This window comes from Oncorhynchus kisutch, linkage group LG2 (assembly GCF_002021735.2).
Source record: "Oncorhynchus kisutch isolate 150728-3 linkage group LG2, Okis_V2, whole genome shotgun sequence".
In the NCBI taxonomy this organism is placed as follows: Eukaryota; Metazoa; Chordata; class Actinopteri; order Salmoniformes; family Salmonidae; genus Oncorhynchus; species Oncorhynchus kisutch.
In genome coordinates, this window is record NC_034175.2 from 2,566,078 (window position 1) to 2,590,298 (window position 24,221).

The following is a 24,221-nucleotide window of genomic DNA, read 5'->3' on the forward strand; positions in this document are numbered from 1 at the left end:
ATCATAGGGAGAAGATCAGACCTGGCGGGCAGTCCAGGATTCTCTCAGTCAGGCCAGTGAACGGCAGAAGAGAGACGCTGACCGCCACCGCAGTGAGGCCCCGGTGTTCGCACCAGGGGACAGGGTCTGGCTCTCGAACCGAATCCTGCCCCTCCGCCTGCCCTGCCGGAAGCTGGGGCCGCAGTGTGTGGGGCCATTTAAAGTCCTGAGGAGGATAAACGAGGTGTGTTATAGATTGTAACTTCCCTCTTACTATCACATTAACCCCTCGTTTCATGTGTCTCTCCTCAGTCCGGTGGTAGCTGGTCCCCTAAAAGACAGTGGGGTACCGGAGGTCCCTCCACCCCCTCTGGACATCGAAGGGTCCCCGGCGTACACAGTACGAGCTATTCTGGACTCGAGACGCCGGGTGAGGGGCCTGCAGTACCTCGTGGACAGGGAGGGGTACGGTCCGGAGGAGAGGTGCTGGGTACCGGTGAGGGACATTTTAGATCCTTCCCTCTTGAGGGATTTCCACCGCCCCCAGCCGGATCGCCCCGCGCCTCGTCCTCCGGGTCGTCCTCAAGGCCGGGGTCGGCGCGCTGCGGGAGCCGCGCATCAGGGGGGGGGGTACTGTCACGAATCTCGCCGAAGATGGTGCCTCTTCCTGTTCGGGCGGCGCTCGGCGGTCGTCGTCGCCGGCCTATTAGCTGCCATCGATTCCCTTTCCGTTTGTTTCTGTTTATTGGGTAATTGGGTACACCTGTTTTGAGTTAGTGTTTGTTTGTAGGCTATTTACAGGCACTAGGCCCGCTGGGTATTTGTGCGGGCTTGTTTTCTGTTATCTGGTGTATGAGTGTAATCAGTATTTTTTCCGGACAGTTTAGTCTGTTGTATTTTTGGACGGGTTGTTTCATGCGCCCTGGTGTTTTGCATGTCGTGGCTCCACAGTCTATGGAATAAAATATCCACGAACTGAATTACCTGCTCTCTGCGCTTGACTCCTCCACTCACCATTGTTAGAAGTTGTGACAAAGTGCAAAATCTTGATTAAAGACACTCATTGATGTGTGTCATGAAGTGAGTTCAGGGATGAGAAAGTATCAAATCGTAAATCATAGTAGTAAATCATATATACTCCTGTAGTTTTGTATCAAATTTTTTTACTCATTAATTTCAGTTTGATTTCCAGCATTTTGAAATCCATACAAGTACAATACAATATCACAACAAGCCTAATGTCATTATTTTTTGTGGTTTTAGAATGAATGTACAGAGTTTGTATTATATCGTTAACAAATACACACTGTCTCACGTGTGTGAAATCATGTAAATGGTTAAAACACAATGCTATTATAATCATACAAAAGTTTGAGAGGTTTAAATGTATGTTGTATTACAACCACACTACCATGGCAGGTTCTATAGTCTTGTACCTTTGCAGTATTTAAATGCAACGGCCACAAATGACGTTTGGGCTTAACTGAATGCAATACTGTGACATCAGACCATTTCATATTCTTCGTCTTTAGATTTCTGTTGTCCCTTTTCAGATGGGGACTAGAAATAGAATGAGATTGTACATTTTCACGATCTACATTGTTTGCAAGAAGGAGTCGTTTATTTCCAGACATGCGGGAACTGTAAATCAGTCCCTTTAGAAGAGCTAGCTCACTGCAGGTGAATCCACCCAGAAGGACTGAAGGAGTTTTCTAGATGATCTGCCCAGTTGATCCAGGACCAACCAGAACCCAGGATACAGGGGCTCAGTGAATGTGGTCTGGGGGCTGAAGAGGAGACTGTAGAAGGATAGCATTCCCCCCCTGTGGTCCAGGTACACTCCTACTCTGGCGGAAGGGGGACAGGGACAGGGTTAACAGTCATGTTGTAATTATGACAGAGAGACCATCAAGCAGGACTGTTGATTAATTCAAATGGGAAGTTTACTATGTCTCCTCTCCTGTTGATTCCTTTATATGAGACAGCTATAAAAACCTTAGGCCTAGCTCCATAACCATGACCCCTGATCTGTACCTCCCAGTAGCATTCTCCAGACCCTCTCTACACAGAGCTTGTCTGTAGTGGTGCATCTGTCTGGCTGCTCTTCTTCTAACCTCTCGGTTCCTCTCAGACTGTCACAGCTGCTCATTAGCCATGTTGGGATCCAATGTCGGTGGTGAAGAGGGCACAACAAAACCTATTCCCCCTCAGGAGACTGAGAAGTGGCATGGGTCCTCAGATCCTCAAAAGGTTCTACAGCTGCGCCATCGAGAGCATCCTGACGGGTTGCATCACTGCCTGGTATGGCAACTGCTCAGCCTCTGACCGCAAGGCACTACCGAGGGTAGTACGTACGGCCCAGTACATCACTGGGGCCAAGCTTCCTGCCATCCAGGCGGTGTCAGAGGAAGGCCCTAAAAAATGTCAAAGATTCCAGACACCCTAGTTTTAGACTGTTCTCTCTGCTACCGCACAGCAAGCGTACCGGAGCACCAAGTCTAGGTTCAAGATGCTTCTACCCCCAAGCCATAAAACTCCTGAACAGCTAATCAAATGGCTACCCAGACTATTTGCATTTTGTGTGTGTGTGTGTGTGTGTGTGTGTGTGTGTGTGTGTGTGTGTGTGTGTGTGTGTGTGTGTGTGTGTGTGTGTGTGTGTGTGTGTGTGTGTGTGTGTGTGTGTGTGTGTGTGTGTGTGTGTGTGTGTGTGTGTGTGTGTGTGTGTGTGTGTGTGTGTGTGTGTGTGTTTTAGTGTGCTACAGCTTTACTTACACTCCACAAACTCCTCTCTGTTCTTGGGCTCAGGGTGTTCCACTTTGTCACATTGGAGAGAGAGAAAACTGTACAAGGTAGGCAGATACATTTATTTTAAATGAGGAATTCAGGGTTATATGATGAGAAGTTAACCAAATGCATACCTTTATGAGGCTACAAGACTGTTTTGCTAGTACAGACTGGGATATGTTCCGGGATTCATCCAATAGCACAACAGTCATGGGCTTCATCAATTAGTTCATAGACAATGTCATCCCCACAGTGACCAAACCAAAAACCATGGATTACAGGCAATATCAGCGCTGTGCTACTGCTTACTAGGAACGGAAGACAGACATGGGCATACAAGAAATCCTGTTACGACTTCCGACCTGAGATAAAACATAAAAGGACAACATAGGAGGAAGGTGGAATCCTATTAGACCAACTCATCGTACGTGGCAAGGAATTACAAAGGGAAACCCAGCCGGGAGTTGCTGAGTGATGCAGAACTCCCAAACGAGCTAAATGCCTTTTATGATCTCTTGGAGGAATATAACACTGAGCCTTGTGTGAGAGCCCTTTTTTCCAGATGACTGTGTGATCTCGCTCTCTGTGGCAGAGGTTCACAATCACAGACGGAATACTAGGGCACGTTCCCAAAGCATACACAGACCAGCTGGCAAGCGTCTTCACAGACATTTACAATCTCTCCTTGTCTCAGTCTGTAATCCCTAAATGTTTAAAGCTGACCACCATTGACCCTGTTCCCAAGAGTTCCAAGGTAACCTGCCTAAATGACTATCAACCTGTAGCACTCACATCTGTAATTCTGAAGTACATTGAAAGGCTGTTCATGGCTCACATCAACACCATCATCCCAAACAACCAGGACAATAGACAATATGTTATGGACAATATATGTCAACAATAGACATTACATTAGGGACAGTATATTCCAACAATAGACATTACATTAACGATAATATATTCCAACAATAGACATAACATTAGGGATAATATATTCCAACAATAGACATTACATTAGGGACAGTATATTCCAACAATAGACATAACATTAGGGATAATATATTCCAACAATAGACATAACATTAGGGACAGTATATTCCAACAATAGACATTACATTAACGATAATATATTCCAACAATAGACATAACATTAGGGATAATATATTCCAACAATAGACATTACATTAGGGACAGTATATTCCAACAATAGACATAACATTAGGGATAATATATTCCAACAATAGACATAACATTAGGGACAGTATATTCCAACAATAGACATAACATTAGGGATAATATATTCCAACAATAGACATAACATTAGGGATAATATATTCCAACAATAGACATTACATTAGGGATAATATATTCCATTAAGCAGGTAAGGGGTCTTGACTGAGTCCAGGCATTATGGATTGCTCGCCCGTTGCTTATCACAATAAATACCAATAAAATTGAACTGCCCTTGCAGTACAGCACAGTGCAATGTGTTAAATGATAAGCTAAGAGACAGATTTACACTGTTATAAAAGTAGGAAGAGAGTGAGGTAGATATAAATACAGGAAGAATGAAAGATGCTAAATGAGTGAGAGGGACAGAGAAGAGAAAGAAAAGAGAGAAGAAGAGAGAACAGTAACAGAGAGAAAAGTAACAGAGAGAGTGAGAGAAAGAGAGAGAAAGAGTGTGTGTGTGTGTGAGAGAGAGAGAGAGAGAGAGAGAGAGAGAGAGGGAGGGAAAGAGGGAAAGAGGGAAAGAGGGAGACAGAGTGAGTGTGTGTGTGTGTGTGAGAGAGAGAGAGAGAGAGGGAGGGAAAGAGACAGACAGAGTGAGTGTGTGTGTGAGAGAGAGACAGAGACAGACAGAGTGAGTGTGTGTGTGTGAGACAGAGACAGACAGAGTGAGTGTGTGTGAGACAGAGACAGACAGAGACAGAGTGAGTGTGTGTGAGACAGAGACAGAGTGAGTGTGTGTGAGAGAGAGACAGACAGAGGCAGAGTGAGTGTGTGTGAGAGAGAGACAGAGACAGACAGAGACAGAGTGAGTGTGTGTGAGACAGAGACAGACAGAGACAGAGTGAGTGTGTGTGAGACAGAGACAGACAGAGATGTTAGTTGAAGGCAGGAATAGAAAGGTTAGGAGGAGAGACATTGACTTACTGGGAGACAATAAACATGTCTGGGTGCTTAAATGTCCTGATTTTTGCATATCCCAACTCCGCCATTATCAATGGAGACCCTGGACCAATTAGGGTTAAAGGCCTTGCTCCAGGGCACATTGACAGATTTTTCACTTTGTTGGCTCGTGGATTCGAACAAGCGACCTTTCGGTTACTAACACAATGCTTTAACCTCTAGGTGACCTGCATGTTCGTGTGTGTGTGTGTGTGTTTGTTTGCACACTTTGCTTTTGTGTGTATGGGTGTGTGTGCGTCTGTGATTGTGTCTTTGCATGTGTACACACACAAGGAGTGGGAGGTAAAGAGCAAAGAAATAGAATCCCTCCTACAGAACAGATAAAAAGGAAGGGATGACTGTAGAGCGAAAGAAAAGCCATATGGAGTGAAAGAGGAGGAGGAGGGTGGAACAATGAGGTGGAGAGGACAAGGTGCTTCGATTATGATTCAGAATGTTAAATTGCACCTATTTACTTAACTGCTGATCGGATCGATAGAGAACACTGAGTAGAAGAGAAAAAGAGAGAGGAGAAAATGGACAGAATGAAAAGTGGCTTGGAGAAGGAGGATTGAGGAGTGGCGGAGAGGAGGGTTGAGGAGTGGCGTAGAGGAGAGGAGAGTTGAGGAGTGGTGGAGAGGAGATGAGGGTTGAGGAGGGTTGGAGAGGAGGGTTGAGGAGTGGTGAAGAGGAGGGTTGAGGAATGGTGGAGAGGAGAGGAGGGTTGAGGAGTGGTGGAGAGGAGGGGAGGGTTGAGGGGTGGCGGAGAGGAGGGGAGAGGGGTGGCGGAGAGAAGAGGAGGGTTGAGGGGTGGCAGAGAGAAGAGGAGTGTTGAGGAGTGGCAAAGAGGAGAGGAGGGTTGAGGAGTGGCGGAGAGGAGAGAAAGGTTGAGGGGTGGCGGAGAGAAGAGGAGGGTTGAGGAGTGGCGTAGAGGAGAGAAGGGTTGAGGAGTGGTGGAGAGAAGAGGAGGTTTGAGGGGTGGCGGAGAGGAGAGGAGGGTTGAGGGGTGGTGGAGAGAAGGGTTGAGGGGTGGCGGATAGCAGAGGAGGGTTGAGGGGTGGCGGAGAGAAGAGGAGTGTTGAGGAGTGGCGGAGAGAAGAGGAGTGTTGAGGAGTGGCAGAGAGGAGAGAAGGGGTGAGGTGTGGCGGAGAGGAGGGTTGAGGAGTGGCGGAGAGGAGGGGAGGGTTGAGGGGTGGTGGAGAGGAGGGGAGAGGAGTGGCGGAGAGGAGAGGAGGGTTGAGGGGTGGCTGAGAGGAGAGGAGGGTTGAGGGGTGGTGGAGAGGAGAGGAGGGTTGAGGAGTGGTGGAGAGGAGAGGAGGGTTGAGGAGTGGCGGAGAGAAGAGGAGGGTTGAGGAGTAGCGGAGAGGAGAGGAGTGTTGAGGAGTGGCGGAGAGGAGAGGAGGGTTGAGGAGTGGCGGAGAGGAGAGGAGGGTTGAGGAGAGTTGGAGAGGAGAGGAGGGTTGAGGGGTGGTGGAGAGGAGAGGAGGGTTGAGGAGTGGTGGAGAGGAGGGTTGAGGAGTGGCGGAGAGGAGAGGAGGGTTGAGGAGTGGCGGAGAGGAGAGGAGGGTTGAGGTGTGGCGGAGAGAAGGGTTGAGGTGTGGCGGAGAGGAGGGGAGGGTTGAGGGCTGGGGGAGAGGAGGGTTGAGGAGTGGCGGAGAGGAGAGGAGGGTTGAGGAGTGGCGGAGAGGAGAGGAGGGTTGAGGGTTGGCAGAGAGAAGAGGAGGGTTGAGGGGTGGCAGAGAGGAGAGGAGGGTTTAGGAGTGGCGGAGAGGAGGGTTGAGGGGTGGCGGAGACAAGAGGAGGGTTGAGGGGTGGCAGAGAGAAGAGGAGTGTTGAGGAGTGGCGAAGAGGAGAGGAGGGTTGAGGAGTGGCGGAGATGAGAGAAGGGTTGAGGGGTGGCAGAGAGGAAAGAGGGTTGAGGGGTGGCAGAGAGGAGAGGAGGGTTGAGGAGTGGCGGAGAGAAGAGGAGGGTTGAGGAGTGGCGGAGAGGAGAGGAGGGTTGAGGAGTGGTGGAGAGGAGGGTTTTGGAGTGGCGAAGAGGAGAGGAGGTTTGGGGGGTGGTGGAGAGGAGAGGAGGGTTGACGAGTGGTGGAGAGGAGAGAAGGCTTGAAGGGTGGTGGAGAGAAGGGTTGAGGGGTAGTGGAGAGAAGAGGAGTGTTGAGGAGTGGCTGAGAGGAGAGAAGGGTTGAGGAGTGGCGGAGAGGAGAGGAGGGTTGAGGGGTGGTGGAGAGGAGGGGAGAGGAGGGTTGAGGGGTGGCTGAGAGGAGAGGAGGGTTGAGGGGTGGTGGAGAGGAGGGTTGACGGGTGGAGGAGAGGAGAGGAGGGTTGAGGAGTGGTGGAGAGGAGAGGAGGGTTGAGGAGTGGCGGCGAGAAGAGGAGGGTTGAGGAGTGGCGGAGAGGAGAGGAGGGTTGAGGAGTGGCGGAGAGGAGAGGAGGGTTGAGGAGTGGCGGAGAGGAGAGGAGGGTTGAGGAGAGTTGGAGAGGAGAGGAGGGTTGAGGGGTGGCGGAGAGGCGAGGAGGGTTGAGGAGTGGTGGAGAGGAGGGTTGAGGAGAGGAGGGTTGAGGCGTGGTGGAGAGGAGGGTTGAGGAGTGGTGGAGAGGAGAGAAGGGTTGAGGGGTGGCAGAGAGGAAAGAAGGGTTGAGGGGTGGCGGAGAGGAGAGGAGGGTTGAGGAGTGGTGGAGAGAAGAGGAGGGTTGAGGAGTGGCGAAGAGGAGAGGAGGGTTGAGGAGTGGTGGAGAGGAGGGTTTTGGAGTGGTGAAGAGGAGAGGAGTTTTGGGGGTGGTGGAGAGGAGAGGAGGGTTGACGAGTGGTCGAGAGGAGAGGAGGTTTGAAGGGTGGTGGAGAGAAGGGTTGAGGGGTAGCGGAGAGAAGAGGAGTGTTGAGGAGTGGCGGAGAGGAGAGAAGGGTTGAGGAGTGGCGGAGAGGAGAGGAGGGTTGAGGGGAGGTGGAGAGGAGGGGAGAGGAGTGGCGGAGAGGAGAGGAGGGTTGAGGGGTGGCTGAGAGGAGAGGAGGGTTGAGGGGTGGTGGAGAGGAGGGATGACGGGTGGAGGAGAGGAGAGGAGGGTTGAGGAGTGGTGGAGAGGAGAGGAGGGTTTAGGAGTGGCGGAGAGAAGAGGAGGATTGAGGAATGGCAGAGAGGAGAGGAGGGTTGAGGAGTGGCGGAGAGGAGAGGAGGGTTGAGGAGGGGTGAAGAGGAAAGGAGGGTTGAGGGGTGGCGGAGAGGAGAGGAGGGTTGAGGAGTGGTGGAGAGGAGGGTTGAGGAGAGGAGGGTTGAGGCGTGGTGGAGAGGAGGGTTGAGGAGTGGCGGAGAGGAGAGAAGGGTTGAGGGGTGGCAGAGAGGAAAGAAGGGTTGAGGGGTGGCGGAGAGGAGAGGAGGGTTGAGGAGTGGTGGAGAGGAGGGTTTTGGAGTGGCGAAGAGGAGAGGAGGTTTGAGGGGTGGTGGAGAGGAGAAGAGGGTTGAGGAGTGGTGGAGAGTAGGTTTGAGGAGTGGCGGAGAGGAGAGGAGGGTTGCGGGGTGGTGGAGAGAAGGGTTGAGGGTGGCGGAGAGAAGAGGAGGGTTGAGGGGTGGCGGAGAGAAGAGGAGTGTTGAGGAGTGGCGGAGAGGAGAGAAGGGTTGAGGAGTGGCGGAGAGGAGAGGAGGGTTGAGGGGTGGTGGAGAGGAGGGGAGAGGAGAGTTGAGGAGTGGCGGAGAGGAGGGTTGAGGGGTGGCTGAGAGGAGAGGAGGGTTGAGGGGTGGTGGAGAGGAGGGTTGAGGGGTGGAGGAGAGGAGAGGAGGGTTGAGGAGTGGCGGAGAGAAGAGGAGGGTTGAGGAGTGGCGGAAAGGAGAGGAGGGTTGAGGAGTGGCGGAGAGGAGAGGAGGGTTGAGGAGTGGTGGAGAGGAGCGGAGGGTTGAGGAGTGGTGGAGAATAGAGGAGGGTTGAGGGGTGGCGGAGAGGCGAGGAGGGTTGAGGAGTGGTGGAGAGGAGGGTTGAGGAGAGGAGGGTTGAGGCGTGGTGGAGAGGAGGGTTGAGGAGTGGTGGAGAGGAGAGAAGGGTTGAGGGGTGGCAGAAAGGAAAGAAGGGTTGAGGGGTGGCGGAGAGGAGAGGATACCTGGGGTACTAGTTATTTCTTACACTAGTACCCCAGGTCATCTTAGGTTTCATCACATACAGCCGAGAAGAACTACTGAATATAAGATCAGCGTCAACTCACCACCAGTACGACCAAGAATATGTTTTTCGCGATGCGGATCCTGTGTTCTGCCTTACAACCAGTGCCACGGGATGGTTCCCATGCAGCGACCCAAAAAAACGACTCAGAAAAAGAGGGAAACGAAGCGGTCTTCTGGTCAGACTCCGGAGACGGGCACATCGTGCACCACTCCCTAGCATTCTTCTTGCCAATGTCCAGTCTCTTGACAACAAGGTTGATGAAATCCGAGCAAGGGTAGCATTCCAGAGGGACATCAGAGACTGTAACGTTCTCTGCTTCACGGAAACGTGGCTCACTGGAGAGACGCAATCCGAAGCGGTGCAGCCAGCGGGTTTCTCCACGCATCGCGCGGACAGAAACGAACATCTTTCTGGTAAGAAGAGGGGCGGGGGCGTATGCCTTATGGCCAACGTGACATGGTGTGATGAAAGAAACATACAGGAACTCAAATCCTTCTGTTCACCTGATTTAGAATTCCTCACAATCAAATGTAGACCGCATTATCTACCAAGAGAATTCTCTTCGATTATAATCACAGCCGTATATATCCCCCCCCCAAGCAGACACATCGATGGCTCTGAACGAACTTTATTTAACTCTCTGCAAACTGGAAACGATTTATCCGGAGGCTGCATTCATTGTAGCTGGGGATTTTAACAAGGCTAATCTGAAAACAAGACTCCCTAAATTTTATCAGCATATCGATTGCGCAACCAGGGGTGGAAAGACCCTGGATCATTGTTACTCTAACTTCCGCGACGCATATAAGGCCCTGCCCCGCCCCCCTTTCGGAAAAGCTGACCACGACTCCATTTTGTTGATCCCTGCCTACAGACAGAAACTAAAACAAGAAGCTCCCACGCTGAGGTCTGTCCAACGCTGGTCCGACCAAGCTGACTCCACACTCCAAGACTGCTTCCATCACGTGGACTGGGAGATGTTTCGTATTGCGTCAGCCAACAACATTGACGAATACGCTGATTCGGTGTGCGAGTTCATTAGAACGTGCGTTGAAGATGTCGTTCCCATAGCAACGATTAAAACATTCCCCAACCAGAAACCGTGGATTGATGGCAGCATTCGTGTGGAACTGAAGGCGCGAACCACTGCTTTTAATCAGGGCAAGGTGTCTGGTAACATGACTGAATACAAACAGTGCAGCTATTCCCTCCGCAAGGCTATCAAACAAGCTAAGCGTCAGTACAGAGACAAAGTAGAATCTCAATTCAACGGCTCAGACACAAGAGGCATGTGGCAGGGTCTACAGTCAATCACGGACTACAGGAAGAAACCCAGCCCAGTCACGGACCAGGATGTCTTGCTCCCAGGCAGACTAAACAACTTTTTTGCCCGCTTTGAGGACAATGCAGTGCCACTGACACGGCCTGCAACGAAAACATGCGGTCTCTCCTTCACTGCAGCCGAAGTGAGTAAGACATTTAAACGTGTTAACCCTCGCAAGGCTGCAGGCCCAGACGGCATCCCCAGCCACGCCCTCATAGCATGCGCAGACCAGCTGGCCGGTGTGTTTACGGACATATTCAACCAATCCCTATACCAGTCTGCTGTTCCCACATGCTTCAAGAGGGCCACCATTGTTCCTGTTCCCAAGAAAGCTAAGGTAACTGAGCTAAACGACTACCGCCCCGTAGCACTCACATCCGTCATCATGAAGTGCTTTGAGAGACTAGTCAAGGACCATATCACCTCCACCCTACCTGACACCCTTGACCCACTCCAATTTGCTTACCGCCCAAATAGGTCCACAGACGATGCAATCTCAACCACACTGCACACTGCCCTAACCCATCTGGACAAGAGGAATACCTATGTGAGAATGCTGTTCATCGACTACAGCTCGGCATTCAACACCATAGTACCCTCCAAGCTCGTCATCAAGCTCGAGACCCTGGGTCTCGACCCCGCCCTGTGCACCTGGGTACTGGACTTCCTGACGGGCCGCCCCCAGGTGGTGAGGGTAGGCAACAACATCTCCTCCCCGCTGATCCTCAACACTGGGGCCCCACAAGGGTGCGTTCTGAGCCCTCTCCTGTACTCCCTGTTCACCCACGACTGCGTGGCCACGCACGCCTCCAACTCAATCATCAAGTTTGCGGACGACACAACAGTGGTAGGCTTGATTACCAACAACGACGAGACGGCCTACAGGGAGGAGGTGAGGGCCCTCGGAGTGTGGTGTCAGGAAAATAACCTCACACTCAACGTCAACAAAACTAAGGAGATGATTGTGGACTTCAGGAAACAGCAGAGGGAACACCCCCCCATCCACATCGATGGAACAGTAGTGGAGAGGGTAGCAAGTTTTAAGTTCCTCGGCATACACATCACAGACAAACTGAATTGGTCCACTCACACAGACAGCATCGTGAGGAAGGCGCAGCAGCGCCTCTTCAACCTCAGGAGGCTGAAGAAATTCGGCTTGTCACCAAAAGCACTCACAAACTTCTACAGATGCACAATCGAGAGCATCCTGGCGGGCTGTATCACCGCCTGGTATGGCAACTGCACCGCCCTCAACCGTAAGGCTCTCCAGAGGGTAGTGAGGTCTGCACAACGCATCACCGGGGGCAAACTACCTGCCCTCCAGGACACCTACACCACCCGATGCTACAGGAAGGCCATAAAGATCATCAAGGACATCAACCACCCGAGCCACTGCCTGTTCACCCCGCTGTCATCCAGAAGGCGAGGTCAGTACAGGTGCATCAAAGCTGGGACCGAGAGACTGAAAAACAGCTTCTATCTCAAGGCCATCAGACTGTTAAACAGCCACCACTAACATTGAGTGGCTACTGTCAACACACTGTCAATACCACTGACTCTACTCCAGCCACTTTAATCATGGGAATTGATGGGAAATGATGTAAATATATCACTAGCCACTTTAAACAATGCTACCTTATATAATGTTACTTACCCTACATTATTCATCTCATATGCATACGTAGATACTGTACTCTATATCATCGACTGCATCCTTATGTAATACATGTATCACTAGCCACTTTAACTATGCCACTTGGTTTACATACTCATCTCATATGTATATACTGTACTCGATATCATCTACTGTATCTTGCCTATGCTGCTCTGTACCATCACTCATTCATATATCCTTATGTACATATTCTTTATCCCCAGTAGTTTTTTTTGGAATTGTAAGTTAGATTACTTGTTCGTTATTACTGCATTGTCGGAACTAGAAGCACAAGCATTTCGCTACACTCGCATTAACATCTGCTAACCATGTGTATGTGACAAATACATTTGATTTGATTTGATTTGATTTGGGGCTTGAGGAGTGGTGGAGAGAAGAGGAGGGTTGAGGAGTGGCGAAGAGGAGAGGAGGGTTGAGGAGTGGTGGAGAGGAGGGTTTTGGAGTGGCGAAGAGGAGAGGAGGTTTGGGGGGTGGTGGAGAGGAGAGGAGGGTTGACGAGTGGTGGAGAGGAGAGGAGGTTTGAAGGGTGGTGGAGAGAAGAGGAGTGTTGAGGAATGGCAGAGAGGAGAGAAGGGTTGAGGAGTGGCGGAGAGGAGAGGAGGGTTGAGGGGAGGTGGAGAGGAGGGGAGAGGAGTGGCAGAGAGGAGAGGAGGGTTGAGGGGTGGCTGAGTGGAGAGGAGGGTTGAGGGGTGGTGGAGAGGAGGGATGACGGGTGGAGGAGAGGAGGGTTGTGGAGTGGTGGAGAGGAGAGGAGGGTTGAGGAGTGGTGGAGAGGAGAGGAGGGTTGAGGAGTGGTGGAGAGGAGAGGAGGGTTGAGGAGTGGCGGAGAGGAGGGTTGAGGAGTGGCGGAGAGGAGAGGAGTTGAGGAGTGGCGGAGAGGAGAGGAGGGTTGAGGAGTGGCGGAGAGGAGAGGAGGGTTGAGGAGGCGTGGAGAGGAGAGGAGGGTTGAGGAGGGGTGGAGAGGAGAGGAGGGTTGAGGGGTGGCGGAGAGGAGAGGAGGGTTGAGGAGTGGTGGAGAGGAGGGTTGAGGAGAGGAGGGTTGAGGCATGGTGGAGAGGAGGGTTGAGGAGTGGCGGAGAGGAGAGAAGGGTTGAGGGGTGGCAGAGAGGAAAGAAGGATTGAGGGGTGGCGGAGAGGAGAGGAGGGTTGAGGAGTGGTGGAGAGAAGAGGAGGGTTGAGGAGTGGCGAAGAGGAGAGGAGGGTTGAGGAGTGGTGGAGAGGAGGGTTTTGGAGTGGCGAAGAGGAGAGGAGGTTTGAGGGGTGGTGGAGAGGAGAGGAGGGTTGAGGAGTGGTGGAGAGGAGGTTTGAGGAGTGGCGGAGAGGAGCGGAGGGTTGAGGGGTGGTGGAGAGAAGGGTTGAGGGGTGGCGGAGAGAATAAAAAAAAATATATATATATTACCTTTATTTAACTAGGCAAGTCAGTTAAGAACAAATTCTTATTTTCAATGACGGCCTAGGAACAGTGGGTTAACTGCCTGTTCAGGGGCAGAACGACAGATTTGTACCTTGTCAGCTCGGGGGTTTGATCTTGCAACCTTCCGGTTACTAGTCCAACGCTCTAACCACTAGGCTACGCTGCCGCCCCAGAAGAGGAGGGTTGAGGGGTGGCGGAGAGAAGAGGAGTGTTGAGGAGTGGCGGAGAGGAGAGAAGGGTTGAGGAGTGGCGGAGAGGAGAGGAGGGTTGAGGGGTGGTGGAGAGGAGGGGAGAGGAGAGTTGAGGAGTGGCGGAGAGGAGGGTTGAGGGGTGGCTGAGAGGAGAGGAGGGTTGAGGGGTGGTGGAGAGGAGGGATGACGGGTGGAGGAGAGGAGGGTTGAGGAGTGGTGGAGAGGAGAGGAGGGTTGAGGAGTGGCGGAGAGGAGAGGAGTTGAGGAGTGGCGGAGAGGAGAGGAGGGTTGAGGAGTGGCGGAGAGGAGAGGAGGGTTGAGTAGTGGCGGAGAGGAGAGGAGTTGAGGAGTGGCGGAGAGGAGAGGAGGGTTGAGGAGTGGCGGAGAGGAGAGGAGGGTTGAGGAGGGGTGGAGAGGAGAGGAGGGTTGAGGAGGGGTGGAGAGGAGAGGAGGGTTGAAGGGTGGCGGAGAGGAGAGGAGGGTTGAGGAGTGGCTGAGAGGAGAGGAGGGTTGAGGGGTGGTGGAGAGGAGGGTTGAGGAGTGGCTGAGAGGAGAGGAGGGTTGAGGGGTGGAGAGGAGAGGAGGGTTGAAGGGTGGCGGAGAGAAGAGGAGGGTTGAGGGGTGGCTGAGAGGAGAGGAGGGTTGAGGGGTGGTGGAGAGGAGGGTTGAGGAGTAGCGGAGAGGAGAGGAGGGTTGAGGAGTGGCGGAGAGAAGAGGAGGGTTGAGGAGTGGCGGAAAGGAGAGGAGGGTTGAGGAGTGGCGGAGAGGAGAGGAGGGTTGAGGAATGGTGGAGAGGAGCGGAGGGTTGAGGAGTGGCGGAGAATAGAGGAGGGTTGAGGGGTGGCGGAGAGGCGAGGAGGGTTGAGGAGTGGTGGAGAGGAGGATTGAGGAGGGGAGGGTTGAGGCGTGGTGGAGAGGAGGGTTGAGGAGTGGTGGAGAGGAGAGAAGGGTTGAGGGGTGGCAGAGAGGAAAGAAGGATTGAGGGGTGGCGGAGAGGAGAGGAGGGTTGAGGAGTGGTGGAGAGAAGAGGAGGGTTGAGGAGTGGCGAAGAGGAGAGGAGGGTTGAGGAGTGGTGGAGAGGAGGGTTTTGGAGTGGCGAAGAGGAGAGGAGGTTTGAGGGGTGGTGGAGAGGAGAGGAGGGTTGAGGAGTGGTGGAGAGGAGGTTTGAGGAGTGGCGGAGAGGAGCGGAGGGTTTAGGGGTGGTGGAGAGAAGGGTTGAGGGGTGGCGGAGAGAAGAGGAGGGTTGAGGGGTGGCGCAGAGAAGAGGAGTGTTGAGGAGTGGCGGAGAGGAGAGAAGGGTTGAGGAGTGGCGGAGAGGAGAGGAGGTTGAGGGGTGGTGGAGAGGAGGGGAGAGGAGAGTTGAGGAGTGGCGGAGAGGAGGGTTGAGGGGTGGCTGAGAGGAGAGGAGGGTTGAGGGGTGGTGGAGAGGAGGGTTGAGGGGTGGCGGAGAGAAGAGCAGGGTTGAGGGGTGGCGGAGAGAAGAGGAGTGTTGAGGAGTGGCGGAGAGGAGAGAAGGGTTGAGGAGTGGCGGAGAGGAGGGTTGAGGGGTGGTGAAGAGGAGGGGAGAGGAGAGTTGAGGAGTGGCGGAGAGGAGGGTTGAGGGGTGGCTGAGAGGAGAGGAGGGTTGAGGGGTGGTGGAGAGGAGGGTTGAGGGGTGGAGGAGAGGAGAGGAGGGTTGAGGAGTGGCGGAGAGGAGAGGAGGGTTGAGGGGTGGCGGAGAGAAGAGGAGGGTTGAGGAGTGGCGGAGAGGAGAGGAGGGTTGAGGAGTGGCGGAGAGGAGAGGAGGGTTGAGGAAGTGGCGGAGAGGAGCGGTGGGTTGAGGAGTGGTGGAGAGGAGAGGAGGGTTGAGGAGGGCGGAGAGGAGAGGAGGGTTGAGGGATGGCGGAGAGGAGAGGAGGGTTGAGGGGTGGTGGAGAGGAGGGTTGAGGAGTGGTGGAGAGGAGAGGAGGGTTGAGGTGTGGTGGAGAGGAGAGTTGAGGGGGGCAGAGAGGAGGGGGTAGCGGAGAGGAGAGTTAAGGAGGGGTGGAGAGAAATATGGCTGCTAAGCGAAAGACAGAGCAGTGGAGAAACGAGCTAAAGAAGGAGGGCGGAGAGAGGGAGGAGTGTTGAGGAGTGGAGAAATGAGGTAAAGAAGGAGGGCGGAGAGAGGGAGGAGTGTTGAGGAGTGGAGAAACGAGGTAAAGAAGGAGGGCGGAGAGAGGGAGGAGTGTTGAGGAGTGGAGAAACGAGGTAAAGAAGGAGGGCGGAGAGAGGGAGGAGTGTTGAGGAGTGGAGAAACGAGGTAAAGAAGGAGGGCGGAGAGAGGGAGGAGTGTTGAGGAGTGGAGAAAACGAGGTAAAGAAGGAGGGCGGAGAGAGGGAGGAGTGTTTGAGGAGTGGAGAAACGAGGTAAAGAAGGAGGGCGGGAGAGAGGGGAGGAGTGTTGAGGAGTGGAGAAACGAGGTAAAGAAGGAGGGCGGAGAGAGGGAGGAGTGTTGAGGAGTGGGAGAAACGAGGTAAAGAGGGGAGGCAGAGAGAGGGAGGAGTGTTGAGGAGTGGAGAAACGAGGTAAGAAGGAGGGCGGAAGGAGAGGGAGGAGTGTTGAGGAGTGGAGAAACGAGGTAAAGAAGGAGGGCGGAGAGAGGGAGGAGTGTTGAGGAGTGGAGAAACGAGGTAAAGAAGGAGGGCGGAGAGAGGGAGGAGTGTTGAGGAGTGGAGAAACGAGGTAAAGAAGGAGGGCGGAGAGAGGGAGGAGTGTTGAGGAGTGGAGAAACGAGGTAAAGAAGGAGGGTGGAGAGAGGGAGGAGTGTTGAGGAGTGGAGAAACGAGGTAAAGAAGGAGGGTGGAGAGAGGAGGAGTGTTGAGGAGTGGAGAAACGAGGTAAAGAAGGAGGGCGGAGAGAGGGAGGAGTGTTGAGGAGTGGAGAAATTAGGTAAAGAAGGAGGGCGGAGAGAGGGAGGAGTGTTGAGGAGTGGAGAAACAAGGTAAAGAAGGAGGGCGGAGAGAGGGAGCAGTGCGAGTTGAGATGATGGATGCTCTGCTCTCATTCTGTGCCCCCTAACGAAGACTCTAATTAGTGTTTGTGTAATTCCACACTGTCTCCTCCGCCTACTCGTCTTAATTAACTCCATTCATCTTCCCCTCCCTCCATTCCTCTATCTCTCCCTCCTTCCCTCTCTCCATCCCTCCCTCCTTCTGCCCTCCTAAAATAATACACTGACTGACTAAACCTCACCTGGACCAGACCTTCTTCAATATTTTTTTTATTTCTTTATTTAACCAGGTAGGCTAGTTGAGAACAAGTTATCATTTGCAACTGCGACCTGGCCAAGATAAAGCATAGCAGTGTGAACAGACAACACAGAGTTACACATGGAGTATACCAGTAACAAGTCAATAACACAGTAGAAAAAAAGAGAGTCTATATACATTGTGTGCAAAAGGCATGAGGAGGTAGGCAAATAATTACAATTTTGCAGATGGTCATGTACAGGTAGAGATATTGGTGTGCAAAAGAGCAGAAAAGTAAATAAATAAAAACAGTATGGGGATGAGGTAGGTAAATTGGGTGGGCTATTTACCGATAGACTATGTACAACTGCAGCGATCGGTTAGCTGCTCAGATAGCAGATGTTTGAAATTGGTGAGGGAGATAAAAGTCTCCAACTTCAGCGATTTTTGCAATTCGTTCCAGTCACAGGCAGCAGAGAACTGGAACGAAAGGCGGAGCTTTACCTAGCATGGACTTGTAGATGACCTGGAGCCAGTGGGTCTGGTGACGAATATGTAGCGAGGGCCAGCCGACTAGAGCATACAGGTCGCAGTGGTGGGTGGTATAAGGTGCTTTAGTAACAAAACGGATGGCACTGTGATAAACTGCATCCAGTTTGCTGAGTAGAGTGTTGGAAGCTATTTTGTAGATGACATCGCCGAAGTCGAGAATCGGTAGGATAGTCAGTTTTACTGAGTAAGCTGGGTAAGTTTGGCGGCGTGAGTGAAGGAGGCTTTGTTGAGGAATAGAAAGCCGACTCTAGATTTGATTTTATATTGGAGATGTTTGGAGATGTTTGATATGAGTCTGGAAGGAGAGTTTACAGTCTAGCCAAACACCTAGGTACTTATAGATGTCCACATATTCTAGTCGGGCGTGCAGGTGCAGGCAGCGAACGGTTGAAAAGCATGCATTTGGTTTTACTAGCATTTAAGAGCAGTTGGAGGCCACGGAAGGAGTGTTGTATGGCATTGAAGCTCGTTTGGAGGTTAGATAGCACAGTGTCCAAGGACGGGCCGGAAGTATACAGGACTGGACTCTCCCTCTCCTCCCCTCTCCTTCTCCCCTCTCTTCACCCCCCCTTCCCCCCCTTCCCCCGTTATTATCTCTCTCCCTCTTTCTCTCCCTCCTTGCCTCCTCTCTCTCATGGTAGACAGGTCATGAATGTGTGACTGGACCATATCTGTCACGACTTCCGCCGATGTTGGCTCCCCTGCCTGTTCGGGTGGTGCTCGGCGGTCGTCGTCACCGGCCTACTAGCCGCCACCGATCCCTTTTTCGTTTGTCTGTTTGTTTTATCTTATTAGTTTCACCTGTGTCCTGTTGTATGTGCTTAATGAGCTTCCTCATTTAAAGTACGTGTACCCGCCCTTGTTTTGTGCGGGATTGTCTTTGTGTTACGTGTTTTAGGTAGAGGTGTGTATTTTCTGGACTTGGCACCCTGTGTTTTGGGTAGTCACTGTTACTGTCCGCGCCCTGTGTTGTTGGGCTTGTCTAATTTGGTGTGCCTTATTAAAGAGCACTTTTCCCCCAGTGGAACTCTCTGCGCCTGACTCCTTCCTCACCCACCTAGTCCCGTGTGACAATATCTATACATTGGAATGGACCATATTGTTTTCCATATTGCTAGAGAGACTTCTCAGACAGTTAATGAATTAATGAATTATTCAATAAATAAACTCACACCACATACAAGCTAGAGTCCATAGATGTTTAGCATGGAGCATTCGTTGCTTCGGTGTTGGCATCATGAGGTTCTGATGTGGTAGTCGTGACCTCAGCAGTCTTGTCGTAGTAGGCCACATCTGGAAATGGTGGAGAAAGCTTCATCAGTAACATCATCATACTGGAGACCATTGGTACTCACTCACACATCGTTCAGCTCTTCATCCCGACCAGGAGTTGTTAGTCGATGGCTGGTCTGGTAGTGGATGGCTGGTCCGGTAGTGGATGGCTGGGCTGGTCCGGTAGTGGATGGCTGGGCTGGTCCGGTAGTGGATGGCTGGGCTGGTCCGGTAGTGGATGGCTGGTTCGATAGTGGATGGCTGGTTCGATAGTGGATGGCTGGTCTGGTAGTGGATGGCTGGTCCGGTAGTGGATGGCTGGTCCAGTAGTGGATGGCTGGTCCGGTAGTGGATGGCTGGTCCGGTAGTGGATGGCTGGTCCGGTAGTGGATGGCTGGTCTGGTAGTGGATGGCTGGTCTGGTAGTGGATGGCTGGTCCCGTAGTGGATGGCTGGTCCGATAGTAGATGGCTGGTCCGGTAGTGGATGGCTGGTCCGGTAGTGGATGGCTGGTCCAGTAGTGGATGGCTGGGCTGGTCCGGTAGTGGATGGCTGGGCTGGTCCGGTAGTGGATGGCTGGTCCAGTAGTGGATGGCTGGGCTGGTCCGGTAGTGGATGGCTGGGCTGGTCCGGTAGTGGATGGCTGGTCCGGTAGTGGATGGCTGGTCCAGTAGTGGATGGCTGGTCCGGTAGTGGATGGCTGGTCCGGTAGTGGATGGCTGGTCCGGTAGTGGATGGCTGGTCTGGTAGTGGATGGCTGGTCTGGTAGTGGATGGCTGGTCCCGTAGTGGATGGCTGGTCCGATAGTAGATGGCTGGTCCGGTAGTGGATGGCTGGTCCGGTAGTGGATGGCTGGTCCAGTAGTGGATGGCTGGGCTGGTCCGGTAGTGGATGGCTGGGCTGGTCCGGTAGTGGATGGCTGGTCCAGTAGTGGATGGCTGGGCTGGTCCGGTAGTGGATGGCTGGGCTGGTCCGGTAGTGGATGGCTGGTCCGGTAGTGGATGGCTGGTCCAGTAGTGGATGGCTGGTCCGGTAGTGGATGGCTGGTCCAGTAGTGGATGACTGGTCCAGTAGTGGATGGCTGGTCCAGTAGTGGATGACTGGTCCAGTAGTGGATGGCTGGTCCAGTAGTGGATGGCTGGTCCAGTAGTGGATGGCTGGTCCAGTAGTGGATGGCTGGTCTGGTAGTGGATGGCTCATCAATAGCAGGTTCGGTGGTCGGTGACTGTCTCTCGCTCTACACCAGGCCTGCTGGGTTGTAGCGTTGGGTGTAACCTCTCACAGCTGCGTGGGCGTGTCCCCTGTGTCTGTAGTCGCATAACATACCATTAGAGCATCTACTGGCAACATTTGGAGTCCTACTCTAAGCAATCCCTTTCCTTTAGGAGTGCTATAGAGAGCCTTGTATGAGTAGTGTCTTCTTCCCACAGCAGGTGAACAGTGGAGAGGTGCAGCAATCAGCAGCAATGAGTTGGATGTTGTCCGTGGAGAGGTCCCCAGTCTGAATGGCGTGCTGAAGATACATTCCAGTTCCTTTTGACTCTAGTTCTGCGGCGTGTTTAGCTATTTGTTTTGGGAGGGAGGAGGGGATAGGGAATTGGCAACAGTCTCAATGTCACTTTAGTCCATGCCAATTGGTGGAATCACAACACACCATACAAGCAAGCAAAATAGTCCATGCAATTTAATTAATTCAATTTCACACGTGAGAATGTAAGGAATTAGGTGAAAGATATTCGTTGTAAACAACACACATGTGATTAAAAGGCACTCATAAATAGACATGATGCCAAATAATAAGACATGCTGATACGTAATATAAAGAGAATGGCCCTGTCACTTGTGACATACACACAGCAACCATTACCTCATCTCTAGCAGATGATCTCACAGCGGGACCTCTGATTGGCTATTCAGAGCAGCAGCAGAGGGGAACGGAACTAATTAGTGTCATTAACAAAACAACACTAAACAATAACACATCTCATCTACCACACACAGATGAAATAAATACACATCTCATCCTTTATTTTAACAGGGAGTCCCATTGAGATCAAGGTCTCTTTTCCATCTCACAATTACACAACAAATGACACATAGGAAATACACCAGAAAATAAATACAAAGAGAAAACAATCAAATAAAACACACTCATGAAACCAATCACATTCCTCAGCAGAGGACCTCAATAAACACTGAAATGCCTGAAAGGCACCAATACATCTATTTGTAGGGAACTCTGAAGATTGTTCCAGAAATGGGGTGCAAAGAAACGAACAGCTGTTTTTTCTGAGTCTGTAGCAACAGATGGAATTGCCACAGTTGGCCATCCATGTGATTGAGTATGGTAACTCATACTTCTATGCCTAAGCAAAGATGTCAGGTGGTGTGGGAGTTTTTGCAAAAAGGCCACCTTGTCACAACGTTGACATCAGCAAACCCCTCGTCCACACGATGCCTTACAGGTGGTGTACGGTTGTGAGGCTGTACTGGATGTACTGCCAAATTCTCTAGAACAACGTTGGAGTCGTGAAGTCGTGAAGAAGGCGGGACATTGCCTCTTTCCCCTCAGGAGGCTTAAAAGTTTGCCATGAGCCCTCAAATCCTGAAAAGGTTCTACAGCTGTACAATTGAGAGCATTGGCTGGCTGCAACCTCCGCTTGGCTTGGCAGCAGCACCACTCTTGATCGCATGACTTTACAGAGGGTTGTGCGGACAGCCCAGTACATCACTGGGGCCGAGCTCCCTGCCATCCGGGACCACTATATCAGGCGGTATGAAAAGAAGGCCCGGAAAAGTCGTCAAAAACACCAACCACCAATAGACTACTTTCTCTGCTGCCACATGGCAAGAGGTACCGATGCATCAAGTCTGACATCAACAGGCTCCTGAACAGCTTCTATCCCCAAGCAATACGACTGATAAATAGATGACAAAATAGCTACATGAACGATCTGAGTTAACCTTGTATCTTTATTGAGCGTTTATTTTGCACTGTCTCTATGCACACTCACAGGGCCCTACACACTAACACACTGTCTCTATGCACACTCACAGGGCCCTACACACTAACACACTGTCTCTATGCACACTCACAGGGCCCTACACACTAACACACTGTCTCTATGCACACTCACAGGGCCCTACACACTAACACACTGTCTCTATGCACACTCACAGGGCCCTACACACTAACACACTGTCTCTATGCACACTCACAGGGCCCTACACACTAACACACTGTCTCTATGCACACTCACAGGGCCCAACACACTAACACACTGTCTCTATGCACACTCACAGGGCCCTACACACTAACACACTGTCTCTATGCACACTCACAGGGCCCTACACACTAACACACTGTCTCTATGCACACTCACAGGGCCCTACACACTAACACACTGTCTCTATGCACACTCACAGGGCCCTACACACTAACACACTGTCTCTATGCACACTCACAGGGCCCTACACACTAACACACTGTCTCTATGCACACTCACAGGGCCCTACACACTAACACACTGTCTCTATGCACACTCACAGGGCCCTACACACTAACACACTGTCTCTATGCACACTCACAGGGCCCTACACACTAACACACTGTCTCTATGCACACTCACAGGGCCCTACACACTAACACACTGTCTCTATGCACACTCACAGGGCCCTACACACTAACACACTGTCTCTATGCACACTCACAGGGCCCTACACACTAACACACTGTCTCTATGCACACTCACAGGGCCCAACACACTAACACACTGTCTCTATGCACACTCACAGGGCCCTACACACTAACACACTGTCTCTATGCACACTCACAGGGCCCTACACACTAACACACTGTCTCTATGCACACTCACAGGGCCCTACACACTAACACACTGTCTCTATGCACACTCACAGGGCCCTACACACTAACACACTGTCTCTATGCACACTCACAGGGCCCTACACACTAACACACTGTCTCTATGCACACTCACAGGGCCCTACACACTAACACACTGTCTCTATGCACACTCACAGGGCCCTACACACTAACACACTGTCTCTATGCACACTCACAGGGCCCTACACACTAACACACTGTATCTATGCACACTCACAGGGCCCTACACACTAACACACAGTCTCTATGCACACTCACAGGGCCCTACACACTAACACACTGTCTCTATGCACACTCACAGGGCCCTACACACTAACACACTGTATCTATGCACACTCACAGGGCCCTACACACTAACACACTGTCTCTATGCACACTCACAGGGCCCTACACACTAACACACTGTCTCTATGCACACTCACAGGGCCCTACACACTAACACACTGTCTCTATGCACACTCACAGGGCCCTACACACTAACACACTGTCTCTATGCACACTCACAGGGCCCTACACACAAACACACTGTCTCTATGCACACTCACAGGGCCCTACACACTAACACACTGTCTCTATGCACACTCACAGGGCCCTACACACTAACACACTGTCTCTATGCACACTCACAGGGCCTTACACACTAACACACTGTCTCTATGCACACTCACAGGGCCCTACACACTAACACACTGTCTCTATGCACACTCACAGGGCCCTACACACTAACACACTGTCTCTATGCACACTCACAGGGCCCTACACACTAACACACTGTCTCTATGCACACTCACAGGGCCCTACACACTAACACATTGTCTCTATGCACACTCACAGGGCCCTACACACGAACCCACTGTCTCTATGCACACTCACAGGGCCCTACACACTAACACACATACACTCACTCACTGTCACTCCAACACACACACACTAACACACTGTCACTCCAACACACATACACTAACACACTGTCACTCCAACACACATACACTCACTCACTCACTCAATCATCTGCTCACTCAATATGCACACACATTTATACTGACTCTACACATCCCCACACCCACTCACATACAAGCTGTTGCTACTGTTTATCTTATATCCTGTTGCCTAGTCACCTTACCCCTATAATATCTACCTCCATCACTCCAGTATCCCTGTCACCTTACCTCTATACAGATCTACCTCCATCACTCCAGTATCCCTGTCACCTTACCCCTATACATATCTACCTCCATCACTCCAGTATCCCTGTCACCTTACCTCTATACATATCTACCTCCATCACTCCAGTATCCCTGTCACCTTACCCCTATACATATCTACCTCCATCACTCCAGTATCCTGCACATGTAAATCTGGTATTGGATCTGACTTAAATATTTCCTGTTTATAGTATACTTACTTTATTGTGTATTTCATTTACTTATTCTTACTTCTTGTGTTTCTTCTAGTATTACATTGTTTATGATTATTGCACTGATGGGTTTTGAATTTGCAAGAAAGGCATTTGAATGTTCTGTGTTGTAACATAAAAAAAACTGGTAGAGAAATACACATGACATTTTCTGGCAATAGCTCTGGTGGACATTCC